This window comes from Acinonyx jubatus, chromosome A1, assembly GCF_027475565.1.
Source record: "Acinonyx jubatus isolate Ajub_Pintada_27869175 chromosome A1, VMU_Ajub_asm_v1.0, whole genome shotgun sequence".
NCBI lineage: Eukaryota > Metazoa > Chordata > Mammalia > Carnivora > Felidae > Acinonyx > Acinonyx jubatus.
The window spans coordinates 13,256,372-13,272,736 of NC_069380.1; the positions used below are offsets into that span (position 1 = coordinate 13,256,372).

Below are 16,365 nucleotides of genomic sequence, written 5' to 3' on the forward strand. Positions count from 1 at the left end.
AAATACTCACAGATATTTTAACTGAAAGCATCAGCCCAGCTGTTACAGTGAAGAAGACCCACACTCCCCAGTCTTTCCATCATGTCCTCAATCTCGGAGATTTATCTATTAAAGCTGGAGCAATGTAAATGAAAGTTAGTTGATGAGATTTGCATGATACTTTGAGAGACAGAAAGTTCTTATATGGAGGAATTAATTTTAAACAATCACAGAAAGAATCCTTTGCATTAGTATATGAGCCCTAAGCCTTGAAGTTGGTCAACACATCATGGATCATCATGGCATGTGGATTAATGTGGAAGCAAAGAAGGATCAAGCAGAACCTAGGGCTGTCAAAGAACAGAGGGATCAGATGGGAGACACTAATCAAGACACTGAGAGCAGAGGGTTTATCAATCCCCAGTTGAGAAGACGCTATTGCATTTATACTCACATGGTATTTACAATTGCTGTGAAGAGGTATAAACTTGGGTGTCCATGTGCCACCCTGGTTTGCTGTTCAAATTATAGTCTCAGAAACAGCTGTACTAAAATTTAGCCAGCTCGAAGTTTCCACCAACATAATTGTCAGCCCCTGGCCCTCGTGTCCCCAGTCGATTTTAGGAATTCCCAAGCACGCTCACTGTCTTACTCTCTGACCTTATCATTTAAGCTGCCGCTCACAGGTTTTGTGAGTTAGTCCCCTCTGCTCCACTGCTGCTTCTATATCCTATAAAAATGAACTTCAGCAGACATGGCCAGCACTTCCACCTTCAAAGACCTTTCAGGCTGTGGTTGCAGCTTTGCATTCTACACAGAAATGAAAAGAACATCCCTCCCCTGAACTCTGCAATGTTGTGTTACCTGGGCTTAATTGCAGTATTGCGTGTGCCAGGAATTATTCTAGGCCTCTTGTCAAATGGTCCTTGTAGCCTTTCAGGCGTCAGGTCCCATTTTGTGGGCCAGCTGAGGAACAGAAACAGCCTTGCCCTCATATTCCCACTCAGCATCTCTTCCTGCTTCCTCGCCCTTTCCCCTGTCCCCAATCCCTCTTGGAGCCAAAATGAAAATCAAACAAACAAAAACAGAAAAGGCCATTATGCATGGCAAGGGCAATTCAGTTCATGAGGAATGAAGGGCCACGGGCCTGACATATCCAAGCCCTACGGGGTTGTTAATGCTGTGATGTGCTCTAAGAAAGTGCTCTTAAAAAGATGATTCCTGCTGGGAATTAGTCTCAGAAAGGCAAAGTACCCACCCGTGATGAGGCACACACCAGTTGTTTGTTTATAGACACCTCTATGGCTTTTTTCCACAGGAATATGGGCCTTCAAAGAAGTAGAGGCCAGCATTGCTGCTGCTTTTCAGGGAGATAAGTGGGCTTAGATGAGCGGGCTTTCCATGGACCATGATGGGTTCACCTGCAATTCCCTGATTCAGAGATGCCTGGAAGATGCCCAACTGGAGGTCTCCAGGAAGCTGACTTCTTTTAACTTGTTAATTTTTTTTGAAGTTTATGTATTTATTTTGAGAGAGAGAAAGAGTGAGCACGTGAGCGTGTATGTGTGCGTGCGTGTGGGCAGGGGTGGGGGTGGGGTGGAGGGGCAGAGAGAGAAGGGGGAAGGGAAAATCCCAAGCAGGCTCTGCACTGTCAGTGCAGAGCCCAATGCAGTGCTAGATCTCACAAGCCATGAGATCATGACCTGAGCCGAAGCCAAGAGTCAGATGTTTAACCCACAGCCACCCAAGCACCCCTTAATTTGTCATTTAAAAAATTTTTTAAAAATCTTTATTTATTTTTGAGAGAGAGAGAGAGAGACAGCATGAGTGGGGGAGGGGCAGAGAGAGAGAGGAGACACAGAATCAGAAGCAGGCTCCAGGCTCTGAGCTGTCAGCACAGAGCCCAATGTGGGGCTCGAACCCACGAGCTGTGAGATCATGACATGAGCCGAAGTTGGACGCTCAACCGACTGAGCCACCCAGGCCCCCCTAATTTGTCATTTTTAATAAGACACAAATTTGATAAAGTGTTGAGATTATAATGTGAACCAAGCAGACCAGGGAAAGCAAGAGCTCTAGAGCAGACAGCCCTGGTTGTGAACCCTGGCACCACCATTCAGTAAATGTGACCTTGGGTATTTTGCTTAGGTATCCTATCCAAGCCTCAGTTTCCTCATCCATAAAATAGAGAGAAAATAATAGTTGTCAGTGAAGACCAAGTGAAAAAATGCTCATAAGGGGTTTTCTAGTACAGAAAGTGGTTAACAACGGTTGGCCACTGGTCCTAATATGGTAGACTTAAACACAGGCAAGCCTGGAGCTGACCAACACCAAGTGTAGTGTCACCTTTAGAGAATTTGGTCCCTAAATGTTGCCTTTAAATGAAAGTAGGGGCAGACACTAAATACTGTCACCTACAAATACAAAGAGGGAAAGATAGATGCCGCAGGGAGAACAATGAGTTACCCGCGGGCTGAGGATTCTGATAGGAAAAGCCTGTAGGAGCCAGACCTAGACTGTAGCTAGAGCAGCTGATATGGAAGACGCTAGAGAGTGATAAAGGCTCTCATCCAAACAGTCTTTTATAAAGTTTGGCTCAATGTGAAAGCAATAAGAAGGCATCTAGAAGGCATAAACAGGTCTTATTTTAAGTCAACAAATACAATAAAGTCATACGAAACACAAGGGGAAGTACTGAGAGGTGGGTGGCTCTGTGATGGTGTGCCTGGTGGGGAAAAACAATTCAATGATGGTACAAGGGCCCCTTTTTCTTCTGAGGGTGGGAGATAAGGGAGGGACAGAGGGAGAGGGAGAGACTCTTACGCAGGGGCTCAACACGGAACTCGATCCCACAACCCTGGGATCATGACCTAAGCGGAAATCAGGAGTCAGGCATTCAATAGTCTTGCAAATGGGAGGGTCATACCCAGAGGCTTTCTGTTCTGTCTTTTTCATATTCGTCCTGCTGTCTAGACTGAGGCCCCCAGTCCCAGGATCCTGGGTTCCTGGCTTCTGGAGGGATGTCTCTTGTCCTGTATACCTTTGTGGCAGCATTCTAGCTGCTATTTCTTCTCCTTTCCTGATCCATGTCTGTTGTAGGTGACCTGGTCCCCAGCCCCTCTCCTGTGGGTGCTATGAAGCCTTGTGAGTTCTGAGGGTAATTCTGACTTGGCTCCCGCCTGGGCCACATCCTCCTTGGTCCTTGTTGCAGAGCTGTCTGGCCCTGGGGAAGGTGGTGTCACTCTCTTCCATGGCCCCCAGCCAGATACTCAGGTAGACCTAGGTCCTGTCTATGCTGCTCAGAATCAAAGTGGCCCAGGGAAGCCAAAACTCAGGCCTGCGTCTGCCTAACTCTGCCTAACAACCAAGATGATTTTGATGTGGCTGTGAACAAGGCTGGTAGATGACAGCTATAAGACAGCATTCTTGTGCAGTCCCAGGAGCTCCCATCTGCCCTCAGCCTGAATGTCAAGGCACTGATTTGATACCTGATATGCACACCCAATCCAGGCTGAAGCCATGAGAGAACAATGTCTATCATACAGTGTAATAGACAGTGTAAGGGTCTCCCCTTTCTCACTTCCTTTTCCTCTGGTCACTTTTATCCCTGGGCTCCTATCCCCCATTTCCTGTGTAATGTCTTTAGTCTACTATAGAACCGTAAGCCTTGTTGACTCACTGTCTGGTCAGAACTTAGCTAAAAGGATTATTTTCTTTTTTCTTTCTCTTCTTTATTAAAAAAAATTAATGTTTATTTTATTTTGAGAGACAGAGAAACACAGAGCACAGGCAGGGGAGGGGCAAAAAGAAAGGGAGACACAGGAGAAGCCCCGATTTTGCCTCCACTATGAGATCTTGCATGCCTCACTGTTCCTACCACATACCCAGGTGACTTCTTGAAATGAAGCTAGGTGATAAGCAGATGACGGACAAATGTGAGAGAGAAACAATTGATTTTGTTTTTTGTTTTTCCCTAAAGGACTGAGTTTAAAGTGCTTTCTACGTTTGCAAATCAGATTACGTTTTAACCCAAGTATTAAATTCAGTTGTCAGTTGTTTTGGTTAGTTTGTTCCCAGGTGATCAGTGGAAGGAAAATCAGATTGGTTATAGAAAAAAGAAAAGAGCTGTATGTTCTCTGTACATCCCAGCTGAAGTGTGAGTGAAATTTTCAGTCCTACTCTGTAGCTAGATCATATGAGAATTGGGAAAAGATGGACAAACACACAGAAGGACTGGGCATTTTTTGCCTCACCAAGATGAACCCCTGCGCCGAGTGATTCATGACAATACTGAGGAATGACAATGTTGAATCTGTTTCAATATGCATTTTTTGAAAGAATGCATGAAAATGGAATGAATCTCACTAATTAGCTCACTCTAAGAGGCAAAGCCAATAGCACTAAAAAATTGCTCATGTTGAAGTCCTAGTCAGTGACTAAGCAGTAAATATATCTACTTCCTGAATCATGGGCTCAAATCAGGAAGTGACATTCATTAGTGCTTCTCAGTATTTAGTCATATCTAGACTCCTGCATCATCGATCTGTAGGTGCATAAGTACTCTAAAATTGGCAGCTAAAAATAACAAACACTTATCTTACAGTTTCTGAGGGTCGGGAATCTCGGAGTAACTTAGTCGGGTAGTTGGATGGTCTGACTCAGAACCTCCGTGACAATGGCAATTTAAGCTTTTGGGCATGATCTCCAATCATCTAAAGGCTGGGGCTGAAAGATGCCTCCAAGATGGCTGACTCCATGGCTCTTGGCAGAAAGCCTTAGTTTCTCATCATGTAAGCCTCTCCCTAGGACAGCCAGAGGGTCTTCCTGAGATGGCAGTGGGCTTCCCCAGAGTGAGTGACCTGAGGGGCTGGGTGCAGGGAGAGGCAGAAGCCACAGTGTATTTTATGGCTTGACCTCAGAAATGACATACCACCAATTCTGCCGTATTCTATTAGTCACACAGAGACTAACAGTAACACCATTAGGGAGGTGCTTACACAGAGTGTGATCTTGTGTGTAACAAGAGCTGGGATCATTGTGACCATCATGGAGGCTGCCTACCATGACTCCTTTTAAAGAAAAAATAAATTCAACAGACCTCTGGCATTGTGTTACTTGAACTTGCAAAGAGACGAAAGCAAGTCGAGACCTCTTTGCAATAAATAAGTTGTACAAACATGGGCTATAACTTTTCAAAGTTTTGTTTGTTAGTTCAGAATAATCAGGCCTCAAAACCCCAAAACTTTGTCAATCCTGGGATACAAATTTTAATAAGGTGTCCCTTGATAACTCTACGACTGTCTTGTTTGTTCACTTGAAGATAAGTTTCACATTGCAGTGTTACTGAAACCTGCATTAAGTAGATATCTAATCCACTTACTGCTAGAATCAACAGAAAATTCTGCATTGCTTTTTTACTGCTATGCTTTTTGCTGATGAATGGCTGCAAGTTTGCCTGTGCAAAAATGCAATCTGCATAATACATCTGCTCCCGACATAAATACGGTACTGGCTGCTACAGCACAAATTCTTTAGATTTTGGCATGCCTATATTCTGTAGCCCCCAACATGATTCATCTCTCCTATCCCCTTCCCGATTCGAACCACTGTATAATCTTCCTTTTCAGGATGCTATGATATCGTTTACCTTCCCTCAGCATAAGAGAGATCATAAATGAAAGTGCAAAGCAGTCACTGAAATCCTGTGGCACTGATCAATTTCAAGGTGATATCTCAAGATGGTACACAGCATGCTTATGTTAATTATTTATCATCACAGAAATTTAAAAAAATGTGCTCACAACTTGTGACATACCAATATAGCTGTTTTCTCGACATATAACTGCATCCTAAGGTCCCCGTTTATACTGAGATGCCCAATCAAATGAAAAAGTATCCATGTTTATTTGTAGACACATCAGGCATGTTACCCCAAGACAGAGGCACAGAAAGTGGGTCTCCACCGCCAGCACATGACTCCATTAGTCTTGCAAATGAGAGGGTCGTACCCGGAGTCTTTCTGTTCTGACTCTCTTTCTCATATTCATCCTGTGGTCTAGACTGAGGCCCCCAGTTCCAGCCAGATGGCAAGTCAGCATCTCAAAGGCATAACCCAAGGGGCAGAACAGCAGTAGGAATTAGGAATCTGTTGCCGCCATAAAGTTGGCTTCGCGTTGGAAAATAGTATCCATATGTTTGAGGAGATTTTTGAACCACTTGGCACGACGTTCCCTGCCACCATCCAGAAAATGCCCTCTGGGCCTGAGAGCTTCTTAACAAAGGATTCCCTGGCTTTGACACCCAGTATGGCTTTCAAGGATGATATGGAGCCTCTGACCCTAGACATCTGGACTGTCAGCCACAGTCTGTTATCAGACTGTGTCTATCAGAACTCCTTGCCCATCTGAGCAGATAAAAGAATCCTCACAAAATGGATTCCTCTCTGCTCAGAAGGCCCCCTGGCTCTCACGTCGCGTAAACCCTGGAGAGGGAGGCCTGGCTTTCACTTCTCCGGCTCTGTCTGCCGGGTTTATTGCAACTGACACTAATGCCATGCTGGAGAGACACAGCACGTGGGGTCTTCCTGCTCATCCCGTCTCCTGTCTGCTGTTAGGCGATGAATGGCCACTTAGTCATTGAAAGGGACAAACAAATAAAATTTCTCTCACACAGAACTGAATGTGCACCCACTTTAGGCATCTGTCAGAGTGCCGCAGTAGATGGAGAAAGCCGTCCCTGTTCTGCTCTCTGGCTAATCAGGATGTGGCCTGGGGGTCCTCTTCCTGAGGACTAGAGAGAAAGCACCAGAAAGCACAGGGGAAGCCGTGTATGCAATGTGCTGATGTTGACTTTGCTCCAGCGCCTTTGCTTTTTAAAAACATACTTTCAAAACCCTGAAGACTTCTAGAATACAAATGGTTGGAGACAAAGAGAAACTGCTTTGTTAAGAAATCCCTTGGGATAATTCTCTGATATACTCAGGCTTCAGTTTGGGTGCCGAAGTTCCCAGAAATCCATTTTACTGAGGGTCGTGTTCATTCTTTACTATTGAACTGCTGCAGGGAATCCGAACTAAAGCATAACAAGGAGAATGAGGAAAGCCTCGCAGCAGCTGAGCCACACTGGGGGCGCCCACAGCAAACGCCGATCTGCCAGCAATAATCTTGGGTCTCCTGGGCAAAAATCCCATGCGGCTCGGTGACGGTCAGACTCCCCTCTCATTGCTAATGCAAATGCATCCTATAGATATCACTGGAAAGGATCATTAAAAGTGAGCTCTACGGCTCTCACTTCAGCTGCTTGCCTCCCAGGCTGGGAGGAGCCGGCAGTGTCTAGAATCTCATTAGACCTGCAGCCAGGAAGTAGTTGAAAGCATTACATCATAAGGTTGTCAAGGGAACTGGCCAGGCTGCCTCTCTGGCATCCTGTGGTCCATGCTGACATGTTCTCTAGACCAGGGGAGGAGTAGAGAGGTGGCCTGCAGCCTGAAGCATGACAGCCAGCAGCCCAGGCTCAGAGAGGTGACATTTATGCTGGGATATCTTCTAGGCTGGATCCTGAGATAGGTCTCAGCAGTACAGCAATTCTGTCGTCCACTGTGTGGTAGGAAAGACCCTCCCTGGTGTTAGCACCTGCCAGGAGCTCCACAAGACTTCTTCCTGACCGTCCTCAGCCTGACATCTGAAGGAGGCTACGAAGCTTGCTGAGGGCACCATTCGCTCCCAGAGAGCCCAGGCCCCGGCTTCCTGTTGCCTTTGGAATGGCACCCTGTATTCGTTCTATTAGTTCCCTGGGCTGCCGAATGAAGTGCCACCACCCGAGTGTCCTTAAACGACAGAAATGCCTTCTCTTCTCCTTCCGGAGACTGGAAGTGTGAGATTAAGGTATCGGCAGCGCCATGCCTCCTGTGAAGCCTCTAGCGCAGGATCTGGCCCGGCCCCTTCGGCCCCTTATGGCCCCAGGTAGGTGTTCCTTGGTGGGCAGCAGCCCTTCCTCGCTGAGCTGCCTTCCTTCTGTGCAGCAGTGTCTTTATGTGAGGTGCTCCTCTCTGTGCCTGTCTCCATTTTCCTCCCCTACAAAGATACCAGTCCTATTGAATTGATCTCAAATCGATTACACAAAGAGCCTATTTCCAAATAAGGTCAGATTCGCAGGTACTGGGGTGAGGACTTCAATGTTGAAGGACGCAACTCAATTCATAACAGGCCCACTCTTCCAGTGCACAATCACTTCCCCAGGCCTGTGGTAGGGCAGGCCCACGCCTGGCTGTGTAACAAGCTCACGGAACACCAGGTGGAAAGTCAAGCCAAAGTCGAGCTGTTAAAAGGGAGCCATTGAGGAAATGGAGACAACACTGTGGCCTTGGATAGCAAGGTCACTTCATGATTCTGAACTTGCCAATAGCTTCATAGTTGCTCCTGTCCCCCTTCCTGTGGCTCTAAGGGAAGGTGTACGGGACAAGGAGCTCTCAACAAAATCAACTGGGGAGGGTTTCCCTTCCCGTAATCACAGACAGGATGTTATCCTGGCTTTCTGTTCGGTAATACTCTCCACTCGAGACTGGGCAGTTTCCTCAGTCCTATGAACCGTCCATCCTTGGCAGTCCAGAGAAAACATTTCTAGTGAGATGTGTTTGTCTTTTCTCTCTTAATAGAGGCCATTCTTTTAAGATCACAAAGTGTTTTTGCACTATCTTAATGTCAGAAGCCTGCCAGAACTCTTTAGAAAGGTAGTATTCTGGGGTGCCTGGGTGGCTCAGTCGGTTAAGTGTTCCATTTTGGCTCAGATCATGATCTCATGGTTGGTGAGTTCCAGCCCTGCATGGGGCTCTGCACTGACAGCTTGGAGCCAGGAGCCTGCTTTGGATTCTCTCTCTCTCTCTCTCTCTCTCTCTCTCTCTCTCTCTCTCTCCCCCTTTCTCTCTCTGCCCCACCCCTGCTTGCTCTCTCTCTCTCTCTCCCTCAAAAATTAATAAATAATAAAAAACATTTTTAAAAAGTAAAACAAGGAAGGTAGTATTTAATTCCACTCCTAGAAGCATAAAAGACCAGGAGACGATGCCACTCCACTCACGTGCTTTCTCCAAAGGTGTATAGAGAAGGAGGCTCCCAAATTTTTCAGCAGAAACGAATACTGTGTTTGAAACAGCACCCTTAACAATTGGATTAAGGCCATTTACTGAAATAGCAATTTCCTTTCTGCAAATAAGGATGGTTAATTTCAGGTGAGGAAAGGTTAATGGGCACATGTAACAGTGTTAGAACATCCTTCTTGCAGCCAAGGGAAGGACATAGAAACACGGAGAGGTTTGGTGCTGGTCCCAAAGTTCTTTCCCACATTCTGGGATTATTTCTCCTACATCCTGAAGCCAGCTTGGTCCCAGAAAAATTGTAACTATCATTTAGTCACTTGCTGGGTGCTTTACATATATTATCTCACAGACCCTACAGGAGGTGCTATAGTATAAGGACAAAGATCTCAGGCCCAGAGTCAAATAGACTCAAGTTCACACTCCCACCTTTCACCTATCCATATGACTGCAGGCAAGTCAGTGAGCTTCTTTGTGCTATGACATGGGAGGTCCAAATTACAATGTCATAGAGTGGCTGTAAAGATTGAGAGAGATAGCCTATAGGAACACTCAATAAATGTTAGTTCCTATTATTAGGTACTGTAATTATTCCCACTTTACATATTACATCCCACTTTTAAAAGGAACCTGAGTTTCAGAAGAGCTAAATTACATGTTCAAGTCACACGACTAATTATGGAGAACAGGTTCTAGTCTAAGCTTTGGCCAACAGAAGCCCCACCTCCCCCATAGTGCTGACTATTATGCACAACTGCCTGCCTAACAATTTGGAGCAACATTGCTTTGGGAGCTCCCTGACCTCCATTTTCAGATCAGACTTCTGCCTTTCTGTCTCCTTCTGGGAATACAGCATCCTCCTAGGTTCCCCCTCTAACAAGAGCCCAGGGCTCTCCTTTAAAACCCATCTTCCCTAGAGAGCGTCACATACTTTAGACCAAATCTTTCCCCTCAGCAGGCCCCTGGCTGTCTCATGCAAGAGTGGCCACACCCATCTGCTCAAATATTTAGGGAGGATGGTGGCTTAATTATTTTTCATTTACTCAACAATAGCACAAAAGGCAGGCTTTCAAGTCACTGTGGCCCAGGTACTGTGATACAACCCACACTTATGGCCCCCGTCCTCATGGAGAGTCTGATCTGGAAAGGAAGGAAGACCCATAGGTAATTAGCTCTTACACTTCAGGGAAAATGGTTATGAAGGGGCTGCTGTTGAACCTCGAGGGGTGGGGGTGCCAAGGTGGAACTGTGTTAGCTAGGTCTGGACTATTGAGTCTGATTTCACCAACAGGACTTGAAGCAAAAGCCTCCTGGCAAAGAAGAAAGAGCCAACACTGATGGAATTGGTGTAAGCCTAAATAACCCTAGGCGGAGGGGTCGGTGCTGCTGGAGTTGGCTGAGCCCAAGAGTGATGGGATGTGGCTGGAGATGGAGGCCGACCCAGGTGGGGAGGTCTTTGAATGCCCACTGCCCTGCCGCTTTGGCTTTCGTCCTGCATGCTACCTACTCTAAGCCTTCACCCTCCATCAGAAGCACCTGAGGGCTAGACAAAAAATGCAGATTTCTACCTGCCCTGCAAAAGGTTTTGATTCAGCACATCGGGGATGGGGCCTGCACATTCACTTTTCTAACATTCTCAGCTAACACTGAGCCTGCTCATCTAGCACCACGCTTTGAATATTGTTGCGGCAGAGAGTGGGTTAATGGAGAACTATCCGGAAAATATTTGCATTTTAAATTGAGGCACCTTGGTTTTTCCTAGAGAAAGCCCTGAGGGAGCCAGTGGGCATGCTTCACCGCTCCTTCCTGTCTACTGTCTCCTCCCCTCTGCCTAGGGCTGGGCCACCACAGGCGTTGGGCTAACCTCCAGCTTGGGTGCCAGCACAGCACCCTACTTTGCCCAGCAGCAAGGCTTTGAGAAGGGCAGCATCATTTCTGGTGTTTGTTTTCCCTGAGAAAGGATGCTCTGGCCCCTGCCCTAATGCCACTCGCTGGCTGAGGGTCACTGGCTCCCCCTGCTGTCCCGCTCCCACCCTAAAGTCGTTGCTAATGGTTTCCACAGGTTTTTTTGTTGTTGGCTGTAGGTGAATCAGGATGCCTCAGTTCAGCTCTTCCTTGGATAGCTGCTGAGATCAAAATCAACTTTGCTGCCTCTTTCCAGTGGGAAATAACCCACGTTCCACCTAGGGTATACAAACTCCCTTGCAAAAGCAAAGAAAATGTCATCTTGAAAAAGATATGCCATTGAGGAGTTGGAAATCAAACTTTAACCGCCTCTGCATACCTCTGTGAGCTCATCTCTTTCCCTCCCAATCTCACTCTGTCCAGGCTAACCGCCATGACATTCATGCAACATACCAGGCGAGTCTGGGGCTTTGCACTGGCTATTCCATCTGCCTGGAATGTTCTTCCTACAATATCAACATGGCTCACTCTCTTGTCTTTCAGTGAAACCTGCTTAAAACACCAAGCCCTTTCCCCAACACACACACACACACACACACACACGCGCGCGCGTGCGCGCGGACACACACATGGGCACACAGATACACACACACAAACTCACATTGTCCCCCTAGTTCTACTTCATTTTTCCCATGGCACATATCACTACCTCCCACACTGTATATTTTACTTATCTGTTTGTTCATAGTCTGAATCTTACCCCCTAGAATATAAGCTTCATCAACACAGGAATTCTAGTCCAGTTTGTTCACTATGGGGTATCTCACACCCAGAACAATACTTGGAACACATAGTTCTAGAAAGACAGTATTTCTTGAATGACACAAACTGGTTCTCTTACACCCTGGTTTTAAGACCTGGACTTGTTCAGTATCTATCTTGCCCAGAATGGCAATCAAGCTACTGTATGCCTCTTATTAATAAAAACGAGAATAATATCTGCCTTACCCAGATTTCAGTTTGAGAAAGATAAGCTAATATGAGAGGCTATGGAAGGCTGTGGAACATGAACTGTAAAACAAATGTAAGTTATTTTAATTATTTTCCTATTTCCCCCAAAGAGTATAACAAATATACTCAAAGAAGTCATCACTATGACTAGTACTTTTTTACAGGCCTACTTGAATAGGCTTTCTCTGTTTTACTATGTTCATAAATAACTCTTCATATGTGCTAGAGAAATAGAAAGAAATGTGAAAGCTTCTAATGGTGAAAAAATAAATAGAAATAAATCAAGTGTAAGATTATTCAATTGAGTGTGTTTGGTTAATGTATAAACAGTAATGAGTGACATTAAGTTACAAGGCAATAGAGGGATTGTTCACTCAATATCATCGGAGTAAAATAATGGGAAAAAGTAAATGTTCATCAATTTTATTAATATATGTAGCTCCAATGTCCCCAGGCCACCCAAACTACAAGTTTAATTGCGATCACACTGACATGAATCCATAGAGTCTGCTGGCCTACATGATTACAGGCTCCCCTATATAACTATAGGCTATCTGCAAAGACTTCCCCAAGTAGTCTGAGAATGTCTGGAGTACTTTGAATGTGCTCATGATGATTTCCCTCAGGGTTTTCTGCTGTACCCTACTTGTGGTGTACCCTACTTGTGGTGTACCCACCACCTTCAGCCCTTAAAGAAGGTGCTGTGGGAGCATTGCTTTAGAATGTGGAGAACCAGTCCTCAGTGCTCCAGTTTCCATAACCCCAAATAGCCTGTGTCCTACCAGCACTGGAGTCATAATGTGTCAGCTTCCACAGTGGGGAGCTGGCCCTTCTTAAGTCTTGCACCTAGACCCTAGGGATGTGCTAGGAAATGACAGATGAAAAGCCAACAGCCTTTTCCCTTGCTTCGTGTCATTCGGCATAAGACTCGTCTTATAAAATGGCCATCAACAGAAAGCATGCCTTCACATGAACACAGAAAAATCCTTACTGCTTAACAAGCCATAAATAGACCTGATCTCAGATTTCTTGAAAGCTTTATTGTACTTTTAGTGGTGACTCCGGTGAATTAACTTCTGTGAAGAAGCAGACAGGCTGTTGAAAAACAGGAAACAGGTAAAATACATTCTCCAGCTTCAGAAAACCCAGCCATAATTACCCTTGGATTGTGATTAGTGGTGCTGCACATGTGGCTGTTTTCCAAAGCCTTCCTGGCCTCCCCATAGCCCACTTTGCACTTTGGGCAAGTGTGGCCCAGCTGTGCTCATTTTCTGCTTGCTTTTCCCTGGCAAAGAAACATTTGCACAATTCTCCATTCAAGCAGTAAAGAATGACTCTCAATCTTTCCACCTTTGATAGGAAATAAAAGATCAGAATGCCCTGTCTCTTCCAGAGAAACACAACGGAGGGGACATCTCAGGTAATAGCCGTTGGGACTATTCTTCCCAAGAGGAATGCTGTGCCCCCATTTCTCACCAGACAGGCCACAATGCCTCCACTCCATGCCCGAGCACAGAGAGTCCATGGGCTTTATGTATACACTTGTGGGGTAGTCTGCCTACTAATAAATGAATATTCTCTTCTCAAGAAATGCATTGCAGGGATCCTCAAATTCAAATAGTGTAGAACCTCTCTTGAAAAGGTAGTAAGTTTTGGGATGCTCAGTCAGGGTGGCTCAGTCAGTTAAGTATCCGACTCTTGATTTCAGCTCAGGTCATGATCTCAGTCATGAGATGGAGTCCGGCATTGGATCTGCACTGCTGGGCTTCAGGTTCTCTCTCTCTCTCTCTCTCTCTCTCTCTCTCTCTCTCTCTCTCTCCCCCTCTCCCTCTGCCCTCCTCTTCTCACATGCCCTCTCTCTCAAAATAAATAAAATAAACATTAAAAAACACATTTTTTAACGTTTATTTATTTTTGAGAGGGAGAGAGACAGAATGTGAGTGGGTTAGGGGCAGAAAGAGAGGGAGACACAGAATCTGAAGCAGGCTCCAGGCTCCGAGCTATCAGCACAGAGCCTGATGCAGGGCTCGAACTCACAAGCCACGAGATCATGACCTGAGCGGAAGTCAGATGCTCAACTGACTGAGCCACCCAGGTGCCCCAAAATAAAATAAAATTTAATTTAATTTAATTTAATTTAATGTAATTTTTAAAAAGGTGAAAGGCTCTATTTCACTTTTCTTGGTTTTCATGCACAGACATAAACTCACATGCCTTAAATTTACCTATAAGCAACGATCTGTGCAATACCTATGAAATGAATACTCAGTGGTAAAAAGACCAGGTGTTATCAGCCCAGACTGGAAGTCAATGTGAAATTCGGCCACATGCTACAGTCATATGAGTTGGTATGGTCAGATCAGTCATTTTGAGTTAATGGGAGTTTTCTCTTTCTACCATACATTTAAGCATGAGACACAATGCCACCGGTATTATTGAACTCCAGGCTTAAATTCAAAATCTTGTTGTTTCTTGCGAATAATTCAACAACTTTATATCTTATAAATAAAAAAGAAAAGCTTGGTAAAACAAGAAAAGGAAATGACAGAAAATTGAATCCAAGTCACCTTCTTTGATTTCTATTTTGTCTGGTTTTTAAAGGCAAACTGACTGGGCTTGAAGGAGATGTTGGATCTGGGATGAAAGGTAACAAAATGGAGAAGACAGAGTGGGGAGATGACACGTGTGAATCACCTTTGTCACTCACAGCTTTGTCTTTCCCTAGCTATTATTGCTAGAACCTGTTTGCTCAAAGGTCCAGCACCTTGTCTGGAACCCAAGAATGATTTGAGGAAAACCACAAGCCATATTCCTGCTCAACGACAGTCTGAAGTCAGAGGTTTGAAGAACAAGGCACATAGAATGGAATCTAACTCCTGCAGGACATCAAAAAAGGGAATTTCCAAGTCATGTCTTGTACAATCCAGCTCTTCAAATTAGCATACAATCATTTCAGCCTTTCTGAACACATTTTTTTAAACTTCAGAACAAACAATCAAACTGGTTCATGGATAATTTAGAACGTTTTTGTAAGGGTAACATTGGTGTGTTTCCTTTGACTCGTGGAAATTAATGTTAAATTCATTAATTCCTTTTATATCTTGAAATTATCCTTTTAATATAAAATTATTTAATTGCTAAGTAACAAAAAAGTATTCTTTAAATCCTTCCGTTTATCTTAATTCTCTCAAAGGTTCACAATGTGGGGCGCCTGGGTGGCGCAGTCGGTTGAGCGTCCGACTTCAACCAGGTCACGATCTCGCGGTCCGTGAGTTCCAGCCCCACGTCGGGCTCTGGGCTGATGGCTCAGAGCCTGGAGCCTGTTTCCGATTCTGTGTCTCCCTCTCTCTCTGCCCCTCCCCCGTTCATGCTCTGTCTCTCTCTGTCCCAAAAATAAATAAACGTTGAAAACAAAAAAAAAAGGTTCACAATGTGAGAACATTCACCAAAGGTAATCACAGAGCCAATATAAGTTGAAAGGCATTCTAGAAATCCGGATGAAACATTTTAAAATTTGGCAAAAACGAGCATAACATATCAGTTTCTGAAAAATAATACAAGTTGCTAAGTATTCTTGTGTCAGAGTTATCCAGGGAAACAAACAACATGATATACAGCTGACCCTTGAACAATACAGGTTCGAACTGCATAGATCCACTTATATGTGGATTTTGTACAGTACTGTAAATGTATTTTCTTTTCCTTCTGATTTTCTTTTCTCTAGCTTCCTTTATTGTAAGAATACAGTATATAATACAGATAACATATAAAATACGTGTAAATCATCTGCTTAGGTTATCAGTAAAGCTGGTCAGTAGCAGTCTCTTATTACTTAAGTTTTGAGGGACTCGAAAGTTATACACAGATTTTTGACTGTACAGGGGGTTGGCACTCCTCACCCCCAAGTTGTTCAAGGGTCAACTGTATATATGGAGAGAGATTTTAAGGAACTGGCTTACAGGACTTTGGAGACTGGCAAGTCTAAAACTGGTTAGGTCAGGCCAGCTAGCTGCAGATTTCATTTTAGAGTTGATGTTGCAGCTTTGAGTTTGAAATCTTTAGGGCAGACCATCAAGCTGAAAACTCAGGTGGACTTTCTATGTTGCAGTTTTAATACAAAAATTTTTCTTCCTAAAACCTCAGACTTGCTTGTAAGGCCTTCAACTGTTTGCGTGAGGCCCACCCACTATATGGAGGGTAATCTGCTTTACTAAAAGCTTTCTGATTGTAAATGCTAATCACACTTAAAAAACATCTTTATAGTAACATCTGTATTGGTGTTTAACCAAGAACTGGACACCACAGCCTAGATGAGTTGACGCACGAAATCAAACTATCACAGTCCTAAAAGCAGCTTGTGTGCTCAGAATAAAGTAAGAGTT

At 44.7% G+C, this 16,365-nt stretch overlaps 1 long non-coding RNA gene across 1 annotated transcript; it reads left to right on the top strand.

Moving 5' to 3' along the window:
- The first annotated feature begins 12,676 nt into the window (after nucleotides 1-12,676).
- Nucleotides 12,677-15,391, top strand: LOC113600779 (uncharacterized). Its single transcript, XR_003421869.2, has 3 exons — nucleotides 12,677-13,403; nucleotides 14,585-14,629; nucleotides 14,709-15,391. It is a non-coding gene; the product is annotated as an uncharacterized LOC113600779 (long non-coding RNA).
- Nucleotides 15,392-16,365: the final 974 nt, after the last annotated feature.